At 34.1% G+C, this 14,606-nt stretch overlaps 1 pseudogene; it reads right to left on the reverse strand.

The window, feature by feature from the left end:
• Positions 1-1,560: 1,560 nt before the first annotated feature.
• Positions 1,561-14,606, reverse strand: LOC142612310 (putative pectinesterase/pectinesterase inhibitor 20; annotated as a pseudogene).

Below are 14,606 nucleotides of genomic sequence, written 5' to 3' on the forward strand. Positions count from 1 at the left end.
TACAATATACCTGTCCTTTTAGTAATCATCTTTGGCTGAATAACTGGCAACAATAAACCATAGGAAATCAACACAAACCATATTTCAGTTAACAAGATTTCAGTCCAATTTGCTTTTCAGCAAGTCAACTAGTTACTTGTGTGTCCCAAATATATAAGTGGAAATATGAACAATAACCTGCCTATTAATTGACTTTAACATCACAAAATAAATGCATTTCTCAACTTTGTTGAAAAATTAAATTGCCTTAATAGTTTGGCATCACAATTATCCCACTTACTCTGATCACATGCAGGGTGTTAAGGGTTTTAAGGGTGATCAAGTGAAGGGTCCCAAGTGCAAGAATCAAAACTCAATCACGTGGACTCCTAACTGAGATTCAAACCCAACTCAACATCTCCTCTGATGCCCTAAGCCGAGACATGCTTTCTGTCCCGCAACAACAGAAAATTTCTGCCACCCAACGCCGTTGGTTGCCCATAAAACACCCTCCCAATATTATCTCACTAGTCTTGGAATCATTGAAATAAGCTACGCCTGATTGCTTGTTTTGGGCTGTTTGACTTGCAGCTACCGCTGCACCCCTTTAGCTTCCAACTCAGCGACATAAATGGCAACCACCCTAAGTGAAGGTCCTTAAGGTTAATTGTGATGGTGCTGTTTTCTTGAAGTCGTTGTTCGAAACAGCAATGGGCAAGTCATCGATTCAATGTCACAACAACTGAATCAAGTGTATAAGTCCATTGAAGTGGAGGCCATGATAGCCATTAAAGGTCTAGAATTCGCGGTAGAGTTGGGCTTCGATAGAGTGGTAGTTAAGGGTGACTCAAGCATCGTGATGAATGGTTTGAAGACGAGCTTGTCTTCCTATGGTTTGCTTATTTCAGATGCGTGTGTTTTTGAGAACCTTTTTTTCTGAATTATCCTACTCTTATGTTAAGAGAGAGGATAACAAAGTTGTACATTATTTGGCTAAACTAGTAGTAAATTATCCAAATAATGTAATATGGATGGAGAATGTTCCACCATTACTTTATTTTTTTGTTCAGACCGATTTAGCCACCGTTTTGGAATAAAATAACTCAGTGTCTTCATTCTCAAAAAAAAAAAAAAAAAAGCAAACCAAAGGCATGAAATTTCAACTCTTATACATAACCTGCCTTGCCTTTTGACTTTAACATCACAAACTGAATTCAATATTAGCCTACTTCCTTCAAAAATTAGATTGCCTTAATAACATCACAAAATAAATGCCATGTTAAGAGTTTGGCATCACAAAATAAAAGCAAACCAGAGGCATGAAATTTCAACTCCTATACATAACCTACCTTGCATTTTGACTTTAACATCACAAAATAAATTCAATATTAGTTTACTTCCTTCAAAAACTAAATTGCCTTAATAGTTTGGCAATAACATCACAAAACAATAGCCATGTGACAATGTTTGGCCAATTATATAAAAAACTAAATGCCTAAGTTCTGAAGTACTGTTGCTAGAATTAACTAAGTTTTGCTGCTTTGTTGACTATTAAAATTTCTACAGTTTTGTCGACTACCATCAATCAACTCCTGCACTAGATCTCTTCAAGTTCCCCTTAATGTTGGTAGCCTGAATGTGAAAAGTACATAGACATTAGAAGTTGACAGCAAAAAGATTATATATATCTCACACATACATTGCTTTGTTGGTTGCTAAATGCACCACACTTGCACTCTAAATCCCATGAAGTGCTCCTTAGTGTTGGCGGCCTGCATGTGAAAAACATTAGTAATGTGCAAAATTTGTTGCATTAAGGAAAAAATTTAAATGAATTCAAATACCCTCTTTCTGCCACTACTTGTTGCCTTGCCCTTGCCCTTAGCAGTTGCTACTCCTAGGGGTCCTTGATTACTCATTCAGGTCCTTCTGTTATGCCCCAACTGATGACAATGTGCACATCTTAAACTTGTTTGATTCCTCTTCATCTTGTAAGGGTTATGAACTTCGTCTTTATCCTTTATTCTTCTATCAATCTTAGGTCTTCCTGGCTGAATTTAATGGATTGGAGGAATTATTGCATCTCCATCTACGTCCGACCACAAATCAGGACCATTACATGGCTGAATGAGATACGAATATAAATCAATATATGTATCCTTCTTAGAGAAGTCATGCACATAATCCTCAACCCTTTCTTTCTTGAAAACTAATACGTGCAGTGCAAGCACATGAAAGTTTCTCCACATCAATGACAAACTACTTCCCATAACTATTCACCTCCCACCTTGTCCCACCTAAACAAATAGATTTGCAATCAATGCTAGCCTCTTTACATTTCTCCAATTTTTGTTGGATCTTGTGACAAATAGGGCCTTCATACTTAGCCATAGAATCCCTATTCTTATATATCCTAACCATGAGATATCTTCTAATGGTTTCAAGCATATTGACCAATGGCTCTTCTCTTGCATCCATGATCTTCGACTTAAAAGTCTCACAAAGCTTATTTAACAGCATATCACACTTTGGATAACAGGAGAAAGCATGCCTAATCCACTATAACAGAGACCTACCCCTTAGCTCATCATAAGCTTCCTTGCTCACTATTTCCATTTGCTTCATATAAATTTTGAATGTTGCTGCTGTCGATGACTTAGCTGCCCCCCACATCAAGTCCTTTAACTCCTTTCCTTGATAGTTCTTATTGAAGATAGCAAACAAATGCCTCACACAGAATCTATTGTATGCAACTGGGACCACATCAGCTAAAGCAGGAAGCAAACCTTTCTATTGGTCTAAAATAAAGCACCAACCATGGTCTCTCACAAGCCTTATATCATCTATTAAATTCTCCAAAGACCATGTCCAAGTCTCCTTATTTTCTACCTCAATAACAGCATACGCAATTGGGTACATACCATCATTTCCATCTGTACCCACAGCTGCTAGAAGTTGGCCAGTAACTACACCCTTTAGATGACAAGTGTCTAAGTTGATCAATGGTCTACAATAACGAAAAAATCCCTCTTTATATGCAGCTAAGCACTTATATACCCTCTTAAAATTATGACCAGGGACAACAACTGTGACTCTAGTTGTGGTACCTGGGTTAGATCTTCTCAACTCCGCATAGTAGCGTCTTACCTTGGAGTATTGCTCACAAAAGTCCCCTTTTACCATGCCTTTAGCAATGTCTCTAGCTCTATATGCCTTTGACAAGGCAAGCTCCACATTTACATCCTGCCCCACTGTAGCTACCAAATCTTTAGCTTGAAATTCAATATTAGTCAGAAATTGGTCAACATACTTTTCTGCCACCTAATGTTTAGAAACCTACCTGCTATGAAAAGACTTACTGCATGTATGAGTATCATATAACGCACTAATCTAGAAGTTTGCCTCTTTATCCTTACTTGCAAACACCTTCCAATGACAAGCTTCAACACATATATATCTCACCCTAGACTTCTCATTTTTTTATCAACTTGATACCATATCCATGCTTCAACTTATAAGCTCATGCAAACTATTTGAACTGCTTATTGTCCCTAAAAGACATCTCTAACACAAATTCAAGATTCTTTAAGTATTCAAGTTTGAATCAGGTAATTTTTTCTTTTGCTCACCATCAAAATTGTCGAGAGAATGCAACTTGTTTGAGGATGCATAGTCTGATCCACTCCAAGTGGATCCACTTGGAATTTCATCCAATGGCCAATTGAAAAGAATTGGAACTAAATCTAGGTGGGATAATGATTGGTTTGCAAAATTAGATGGGTGTGACAATGGATGGTTGGCAATTGTGGGCTCTTGTGAGGGCTGATTGTTATGGGTTATGATGGGCTGAAAAGTGTTGCCATCAACCTCATCCACAATAATTTCATATAACTTTTCATTGGCTAAATCATCATAGTCAAAGTCATACCATTCATAATCTACATCTCCCACAGCACCATTCGCATCATTGCCCCTAGCATCATTCCTTTCATCAACCAAATTACCACCCTCCTCAGACTTATCATCAACAAGAGCCTCATCCCCATCCTCTTGTTGGAAAATCTGGTTTTGTTTCTCATACAAAAACACATAGCGGAAGCAACAAACATGGATCTATTTCATTCATGATTGATAACAAGTACTATGCAAATTTCAGAATTTAAGAACAAGATAGCGTACCTTGGTGTGGAGAAATTCAAAATAAAGATTAGAAGCACTTGGGAACACTTTTAATCTTCACTCCAATTCCACTTTACGCCCAAAAAGTGTGGTCTCTTAATCAGTTTCCAAGGGAGAATAGTCGAGTGGTTTCACTCACACATACACACCATTTCACAATGATGTTTCTTTCTAATTATTTTCTAATAAAAAATTCTGTATGTTTCTCCATTTATAACTAATTGATTATCTAATTAGGGGCTGGTCTATTGGGCTTTAGTGTGTGGCTTAGAGTGGGACCAAAAGGGACTAATAAGACACTAGCTCCAATGGGCCTTGAGCTTTTCTGTCAACTCTTGACAAATACAAAGTTACCATTAATTATATTTAATACCACTATATAAATATAATTACACTCTAAGCCTTATTAATAAATTATATCCCAAGACTTAATTATACATGTAACCCCTTCATAAAATATTCGTAGTAATATAAAGTCATGAATATAGACTGCCACTTTGAAAATTACTACATCTTAATCCTTAAGTACCCGGTTTAATCCTTTAAGTTATTCATTATATATTTATGAAATCCAGTTTCATAAATATATACTTTAGTAACTCCTTACTAAAGTGGTTAGGCCTAACACTCTGAATAACCAAACCCATTAAACTTATCTCAAATGAATATTTTATATCTCCGTTAAGAGATTATGAATTTCATCTTGAGAATATATGTTCCATCAACACTAAATGTGGCTGCCCAATATACTGAGATTTTGACCGTTACTTTAGATCTCACTCCTGATATACCAAAGCAACCTACACCTCATGATCAGGTCCATTATTCTCTCAGGATTAAGAGTTCATGCAAATAAAAGTCATAAGATTTATTATTCATTTGACAGTCGTTAGGAGAATAATAAATCTCACATAGTCCAGTTCAATATGTCTTAACTCTTAAAAAATATCAACATATCAACTAGAAGTCCCCACTTCCATGATCAAAACAAATCATCTTAGTTGATACGTTATAGTCTTTGAAGATGAAATGCCCAATTTCATCACTAACTACGAACTATAAATTCTAAATTTACAAAAAACTTGTGACTTATATCTTCTGTGACTAAATCACATACTATGCATCTCATGGACTATATGATAATGTCCAAATATTCATATTACTATTATTTTAGATAAAAATAAAACAACTTTATTAATCATAACATTAAGTCATACATAATGTCATACATAACATCATAAAATATGATTTAAGGGCACACATCTTAACACCTCCGCATCAACTTCATTATCATCTCCATCACCATCAACATCATCAACATCCACATCCTTAACAGAACTGACATTCCTGACTAACAATTGTTTCAGAACAGAAGTTGCATGTTCTACATAAATGTCTATTTTTAGATCAATGGGGTCAAGGCACTTAAATAGTTCTTGAATATCAACAACAATGGACAAATATCTTAGGCCAGTGTGAAGATCCAACCTAGGCACAAGAAAATAAAATTAGACATAATCCAATACCCCCAACTCCGCATAATAATGCCTAACCTCCAGTACGGAATAGCAGTCTAAATCCATGTTATTATAAAATTTTACCTTACCACTTATATACTTCCTCTTCTTAACTAAATGGTGCAATACTCGTTGTAGTGAAAGAAAAAAAAAAAGTGAAATTCTGACCAAGCATCTTTACTGTGAAAGTTTTAAATTAAAAAGTCAACAAACAACACAATTATTTTAACCGACAAAGATAGTGTTAAGTACCCCACACAAACCAAAATATCAACAAAAGTATAAATTGCTAACTTTTAAGTACACCACATAGCAAACAACACAGCAAATAACTAGTGGGGACCAAGTTATTTCAAAGCAGAGAAACAACATGTGAAGATGTTCAACAAACAGACAATTAAAGTATATTATCCACACAAAAAGAGGAAAAAAACAATACAAAGTAGATTATCCCAAAGCATTTACTCTCACCTATCAGTCAACAAAGTCCAACATAAACAAACAAAATGAAATAAAAATACTCTTCAACAGAAAAAGTCATCAGCTTTATATAACACAACAAAATCTAGAACAAATTCACCCTAACACCCAAAAAAACACAAAAGTTCAAAAGAGTTATATCATCACTTACCCAAAACTATATTTGACTGGAGCTGGAGCTAGAGTTGATGGAGTGCACCCTAGCAAGCCGGAGTGGACTCTCTCTCTCTCTCTCTCTCAATATCAAATTGTTTCTCTCAAATATCGGTTTCTCTCTCTCAAATCTTGGTTTCTCTCTCTCTCTCTCTCGGTTTCTCTCAATCTTGGGTGCTCTCTCTCTCAAATCTTAGTTTCTCACTCTCTCTCTCAATCTTCGTCTCACCTCATGCTGCCGACCCAAACGTCCCCTCTTCGTTCTTCCCCCAAAATTTGCAATTTAGGGCTGTGAGCAAATTTACATGATTTGTGTTTTGATTTCAGGTAAAGGGAACGATGTCATTCCCCTAAATGTTTTTTTTTTTATTTTAATAATAGTTTTTTTATAAATATCTTTTAACTACGATTTTTTTTTTAAAGGAGCCAAAATGGCATCGCTTTGCTCATTTAACGGAGATACTTAACATATGGTTAACAAAATACCGAATTGACAACAATTGAAAGTTAAAGGACCGAAATGACAAAACTGAAAGTTAAAGGATCGAAATGAAAAAAAGGCTGAAAGTTAGATAGTCAGTTTTGGATTTTTGCCTATTTTGTTTAAGGAATTAATTATTGATTAGATGTAAAAATTGATTAGGTGAATTGATTAAAGTTAAATACAAAATATATAGTTGAAAAATTTGAGCTAATATATATATATAATTTTATTTATGATTAATCAAGCGGGCAGGTTGGATTGTAGCGGGTAGAAAATTTTTTAATCTATTATCCAACCCAATCCACTATTTTGGGGGTCTAACCCGCGCAACCCAAACCGCCTAATTTAATGACCCGTACAAGGTGGGTGGGTCGACTATGTGTTGGACGGGTTGACAGGTCAATCGATTATTTTGCACACCCCTAATTGTCATAACATAATTTAATATATAAATGAAATTTACGGTTAGTTAACTTCAGTTATGATTTCTCCACGTAGTTTAAAAATGTTAACTCTATCTTGAATTTCTCACTCAACTTCTACCTCTATTTGGCTAAGCAACATTTGACCCATGTTATATATTATTAACACCCAGAAGGGTCACTTTAAACTATCTATCTTCACTGATTTAGTTTATGAGATGTCCCACTTTCTGCTAGAATAAGTGACAATAACGTATTGAAAATTGGTTCTAGCAAAAAAGATCATGAACTTGTAGTCAATTTCCAAACTGTGTATTTCATACAAATTTCTTTCTTGATTTGCAGGCTAGTGACCCTAGTACCATTTTTATAGGCTTCTTAAGTTAATTTCTTAGGGTATGGACAAAGAATTCGGAGACGTTTGGTAAACTGTAATGATTATTATATGGGAATATGGATAAGTATTATAAGAAATACATTAAGTTTTGAATGTAATTATTACTATTCAATAGTTTGGTGACCGTTTAGGAATAGAACCCTAATTATGTATCCACAATTTTTTTTTCGTGAAAAAAGAAGAAGAAGGTGGAATGAAATTATTTTTTAAGTCAAATTTCATAAAATACCTATATTTTATAAAATTATATTTACACTTTTTGTGAATCTAGCTTAACATTTTTTTTTTCTAAAAATAAACTTTAACATTTAAAAAAAAAAAACAATTGGGTGAAGGATCTCGCTTATTATGTATAAATTTTATAATTAATATATGTGTGCTTTGTTTGAAAATGAATAGCTCCATAAAAGTTTTATCAGAGAAAATAAATGATATGTACATCTTATATTTTAAAAATTTTAAATACGAAAGAAAAAATAAAATATTTTTTGGAACTCGTCATTTCTATCAAATTAATTCCAATTTTATAGATTAATATTGGGGTTTGGCTTACCTCCAGTATTTTTTTAACTGGAGGTCTCCTTTTGTATTAAATATACAATGGCAAGTGGTAATGGATTTTAATCTGCACATTTTATTTAGTTAGTGGGTGATGTGGTAGTTTTTCATTAAAACAAAATGAGATTCTAGTTAAAAAAATACTGGAGGTAAGCCAAACCTTTAATATTGATCACAATACAGCCCCGTACCCAACTATCAATTAATATATATTTTTTATACAAGATAAAAATTTTACTCTAGTCTAATCTAAGTGTATATGTGTGTAAAGCTCCCTTCTAGAGACTTGAACCCCGGCCTTTGTTCTCCACACTCACAAGTACTTATTCTTGTGGAGTGACATTGCGTCAAAGGTGCACGATGATAACTATCAATTAGTATTGATGAAATTTTTTTGGTTTGAGAGAATAACTATTCATAATGAATGATTATTCATTATAATAAAAACATAACTAAACAATTGAATAGTTATATCATGAGAATATCCATTACATTGCAATATCTATTACAGTTTATCAAACATGCTCTTAGAATTGGTTGTCACTTTGTTAGTTGTGATGTTCATGCCTCTAAGTTAGTTATCCAATTTACTTATAGCAATCTCCATTGATTTTAGTCTTTCTTAGCGGAATATAAAAAGGTGTCTATTCTTCAATTTTGATTGAAAATAATTGACATTCTTTTATTAATTTTACAATACAATTGATCATCAATGGTCAAAACCAAGCTGTACTTTGTGGAAGCTTGGCCATTACAACCTTATTATACTTAATAAAACAGGGATGACAATGAAAATGAATAATAAAAGAAGGCTTTTGTTAATGGGTGCTATACAGCAACCGTTCAGTTTGCATTAGTACTTGTTTATTCTGCATGCTGTTACTGAAGTAACCCTATTTTAATGGGAAAATGGAGAAAAACATCAACACTTGTCAGGCAGCATATGAAACATCAAATGTTGCATTATTTTACTTAAATACCCTCTCAACAATTTTTACCATCTCCATATTTTTTAAACATTTTCTCCTTATGATTTCTTTCCCATTATATGGCTTCATTGTTTATCTTTATCTTTTGATTTTTTTTTTTTTCATTTCTTTCCTTCTCCTTCATGGCTACAGATTTGGGTGACACCATTTTTTTTTTATTTCTTTTTGGTGGGATCCATGGACCTTTTGAACTTTGAACCCACCCAAATTTTCCCCCAACAAATCTTCAGTTTATTTTTCCTCTTATTTATGTTCCCCTTTCCCTCGTGTTCATAGAAAATCAGACCAGCTTCCCACTCACATTTACCATCGTGGTGCTGCCATGGAACTCAATTTATAGAGGACTTTTGGTAGTTGAGATTTGGATGAGGTTGGTTTGCTTGCAGAGAGCGTCATTTCAACCTAGTTAGACTTGTCGGAGCTGATAGTCGCTTAGTAGGCATTTCGTCGGGTCCAATTTTATACAGACTAACTCCTCCCTCATTCACACCCAAAACCCATATGAAGTTTTTAATTTCAGATCAAATTGTTCTTATTTTTGTAAAAGAGTATGATTTTGTGATTTTTTGAGAGGTTTGAAACTGTTTTTTTGTTCTAGTTTGGAATTTTTAACGAGGCTAAACTGGTTTTGAGTAGGGATGTGCGCGGTTCAATTGGTGCAGTTTTTTCCGAAATTTTTCACCGAACCGATAGGGATCGATTTTTCCATAACTGAAACCAATGCATACCGCCAAGGATTGGTTTTTCGACCTACAATGGTGCAGTTTTTTGCAATCGGTTTTATTGGTTTGAAATATTAAAAAAATGTTAGTCATTACTCAATTACAATCAAGTTCAACAGTAACAATAACATAATAATTTTTTTAACCAAATAAATACTTTACAATGAAAAATATTATCAGAAATATAATTTATATTTTATATTATCAATATCTTAAGTTAAGTTTGTATCATTGTATCTTAAGTTATATTATCACTACCACCCCCAAGTTAGTATCACTGTATCAGTGCTTTAGCCAAAAAAGAAAAAGAAAAAAGAGTATTAGTGCAGTCTAGCTATAAAGTGTGATCCATGTAAACCACAAAAGCTTAGATATTTTCGTCAACTTCAACGAAATATACTTCAGTAAACAGAGTACTCTTTGCTCAAAAAGAAAAGATAAGTAAACATAATAGAGATAAGTAAACAGAGTAGATGTGGTTGCAGCATAAGGAAAAGGCTGATTTGCACAAACTTGTGGTGGATTTGAGCAGAAAACTAGAGGCTCAGGCAAAAAAAAAAAAAAAGATGTGGTTGCAGCATAAGGAAGATTTCTTTCTAGTTATTTACTAAGAATGTTTTTCTCCTTTTCCCTAATTTCTATCTCTATATATGCATCAGTCGATACGGTTTATGGGTCAATTTCGAAAATCAACTACTCCTGTGCCACCGCACCGGTGTCAGAAGGGTCACCGGGTTCCATTCGCCGGCATCGGCTCTTTTGGTTGGCCCAAAGTTCGATGCGGTTTGTTCAATGAGGCTCGGTTTTGTCAATGAGGTTTGGTAATTGCTCACCCCTAGTTTTGAGTGTAAAATGTGAGGAAAGTTAAAAGATGAAAAGGTTATTTTTGTCTTATAAATAACAGATTTAATGGTTTCTCTTTCCTCAATAAAAGTTGCTCCACATGTAAAAAATTTATTAATAATTTTTTACGTAACGGGTGCTGCGCAGGACCCATAAAAGAATATGTGAAAAAAAGAAGTCACAAACAGCTAGCTACCTACAGCCTAGACCTAAGAAGCTACTCAAATTAAGCCACCGATTGTAAGGTACTCCCGTCTGAGGCAACCAATCATCACCAAGCAAGACGTTAGCCACAGTGAAATTAGCAGCTTTCGTAGCATTACTTATCACATGGTAAGTAGGCCATTTCACTCTGTTTGGTAGTGTTTGATCCGGGACACGTCTTATTATACTCAACATAATACAATGTGCTTAGTGCAAAATCTCCCTTCCAGGCAATCCAAACAGTAGGGTTTATCAAACTGTCTATGAAAGTTTCTATAAGGTTGAATTTATTCAATCATGTGTTGGCTTTATTTCGTGTCAAATTTGCTTATATTTTAGCAATTAGATACCCTGTATTTAGGTGAGAATTATGTAAGGGTAGTGTGTGAGGGAGTGTATGAGGAATGTGAAACGTCAGGTTTTATCCAAACGTCAGGTTTTCACCGAGTTCTTCGGTTTCCTCTTCGATAACACATCGGCGTGTTATCTTTGTGTTTACATCATTCTTCCCTCTCTCTTTACCTTTTAATCGCTGCTTTGTTTGTGATTAAATATGGTTTAAAGTGTGTTACCAATTTTGTTATAGCTTATATTTCATTTTCTGTACATATATTGTTTGATTATAAGCTTGTGTTGGTTATTTTGTTTTTGGGGGTCTAAACGTTCATAGGTGTTTTACTCACTATTTGAACTTTCAGTTTCCATGTAAATTGTCCTAGAGTAATTCTTCCATGGCCTTCCCAGGTACGTCTGAAATGTGATATTGCTCCAAGCCAACTCGTCAGCAACTCTAATAGTACAATTATGAATCGAGGTACCCGTATTTTGATTTGGATCGGTTTGACCTTGTGCTGTGATGGAATTGAACTGTCTAGTCATTGGTGATCGGGGGTAATTGTTACAATTTTGAAAAACAACCGCAGTGTTACCAAATATGAAATTACCAAATATCAAAACCACTGTGCCATATATGTCACACTCTCTATAGAATTGCCTGAGAGAATGTGTATATAAGGTGTCTTGGTATGCTTCAAAGTTGTAACTGTAAAATGTAGACATATCAGCCCCATTTCGAACGGTTACTGCTTGGTGCTTAATTGCTCCAGCAGTATTGCGGAAAGTTATGTTCACTGCCACAAACCTAGTGCAACCACAACTGCAATATGAATATCAAAATCCATTAGATCATGCTGAAGTTAAAAAACCACTTACTATAAAAGTTGTCTAATACTTACTTCTTATTGTTGGTTCTTGTTTTATTTTAGAACCTTTCAAAATATGATCATCTCTTTAAGTTAGTCAAAATAATCTTATTTTATTTTTTTAATCTGCTCCTCCCTCCTTTATTTGAAAAATAACGTTTTTTTATTAATTTATTTGAGTTTTATCTAAATAATATAATTAAACAAATTGTTGTTATTGATATATTAAATATTATTATCATATAAGGTTACGTTTTCATAAGGGAAGGCCACATAACTTGAACAATAAATATAATAAGTCTAGCACATTGCTACAAAAAAAAATTCGTAATTATTAAGATGACTTGTTAATCATAATCGAGTCTCATAAAAAAAAATTATAATCAAGTAAAATAATAATGGTATCCTTCATGAATTATGTGAAAATGATGTTAATTATATTAATACAACTTTTGTATTTTTTTTTTTTTTTTTATATGACAACTTTTGTATTAGCGAATTGTTTTTAAAAAATAGTCAAATTTTCCTTAACTCCTAACTATTATGATATTAGGGAAATGCTAACGAATGTCTTTAGGACAATGATTAACAATCCATATAAAGAAAGTTTTTATGGGAAAAAAAATTAATGTTTTGATCGTTTTTTCCATTTCTTATAAAAGTTGTGTCATAACTTTCCTAAAATGAATTTTAACCATCGACCTAAGGGCACCCATTAGCATGACCCTTGATGTTATATAGTTATCTTAATATCATATACCTATAACATATTTGTCTAAGAATTTAAAAAAAAAAAATAGAAAAAATAAAAACCTAGAACGTATCATATTCGAATGGCATACCGGTACCATAGAATTAAAAATGGGAAATAGTTCTTAGGTCTTACTAAATGTTGCAGAATTGAAGGTTGTGGAACCGTCCACGAAGCTCCGGTTGCCTGTGATAATTGTCTGATTGATACCATCTCCTATCATCATCAAGTTCCTCTTGTTCTTGGTAATGGACACATACTCTTCGTACGCACCAGCCGTGACATAGATCAAGAAGTACCCATTAGTAGCAGCAGAATTGTTTGGAGCTTCAGAAATAGCGTCATTGATGGCGGTGAAATTTCCACTTCCATCTTGACTCACAGTCACGATGGCAAACACCACAACCTTATCAACACCCTGTAACTGAATTAGATTTCTCCGACTAACTGACTCGTAATTTGTGCGTGTCCTACTTGACATTTTTAAGGGTAAGTGTCCATTTCGAAAACCAAGTTGTTTCGTTGTAGGTTTCCATGTTGTGTTTCGCCTTTTCTTAGGCACCCAACCTTTGGTAAAAAAAGCTACAGAGACACTATGAGTCCGTTTGGATAGAACTTATTACTGAAAATTGAAAACTGAAAACACTGTAGTAAAATAATTTTTAAATGTGTGAATAGTGTTGTAGGACCCATTTTTAATATATATATATATTTTTTGAATAAAGTGCTTGTGGGTCTCATGAACAGTATATGAATAGTACTGAACATTAATCTACAGTGGAATTTGTCGGGTAAAAGCTGAAATCCTAAAGAAAAAAAAAAAAAAAACTGAAAAGTCAAACATATATGGTTACTGTTCATGTACCGTAGCATGAACAGTAACCTGTCCCTGACGCGTACAGCAGCCGAAAAAAGAAAAAAAGAACGTGGAAACGCTAGACGTAGAAAAATATATCCGTAACAAAATAATTTTTAAATGTGTAAATAGTACTGTGGGATCTATTTTTAATGAAAAAGTTGCTGAAAAGTGAAATTTGTAGGATCCATGAACAGTGCATTTGTGCACTGTTCATGGCTGAATAGTCAAACCTTGCGGCTGGGTTTAAAAAAAAAAAAAAAAAAAAAAAAAAGGAAGCAAAACGCAACGTGGAAACGCAGAAGTTGTATCCAAACTCCACCTATATAGTTTAATATTGTAATTTAAAACAGGATGAGTGTGGCTTGTATTTATGCTCCAAGCAGAAGCTGCGTCTTCTAGGCCATCTAAACAAGTTTGCTCATTTGATAAAATGGCACTAAGCAAGGTGCGGATGTGCTCAGTTTTTCTTCTAGAAAGAGTTTTACTAGTGTTAACAGTTTGTAAAGTGCTTAAGAGGAAATCCTTGTTGAGTTTAGCTAGTTGCTTGCAATCTTTGAGTGCTTGAATTGCTGATTTTGTTAAGGTGGATTTGCGCTTTAGATTGTTGTCTATCATTCTCAAAAACTTGTGGGATTGAGACAAAGATTTTCGGACTGAATACCTGCAATGGTCATAGACATTGACAGTATGGTTTGGGAGCAGTGTTTTGCAGTAGTGAGGATGTGGCGTGGACTCGCAAATGGTTTCTGGTGAGACTAGACCAGTTGGATTGCTATTATATATAGTATCATCATTAGATGGAGAGGTAAACAAGGCAAGGATAACGAAACATGAAAATGTAAAGAAAGTGAAGAGCTTTGAAGCCAT

This window comes from Castanea sativa, chromosome 10, assembly GCF_040712315.1.
Source record: "Castanea sativa cultivar Marrone di Chiusa Pesio chromosome 10, ASM4071231v1".
In the NCBI taxonomy this organism is placed as follows: Eukaryota; Viridiplantae; Streptophyta; class Magnoliopsida; order Fagales; family Fagaceae; genus Castanea; species Castanea sativa.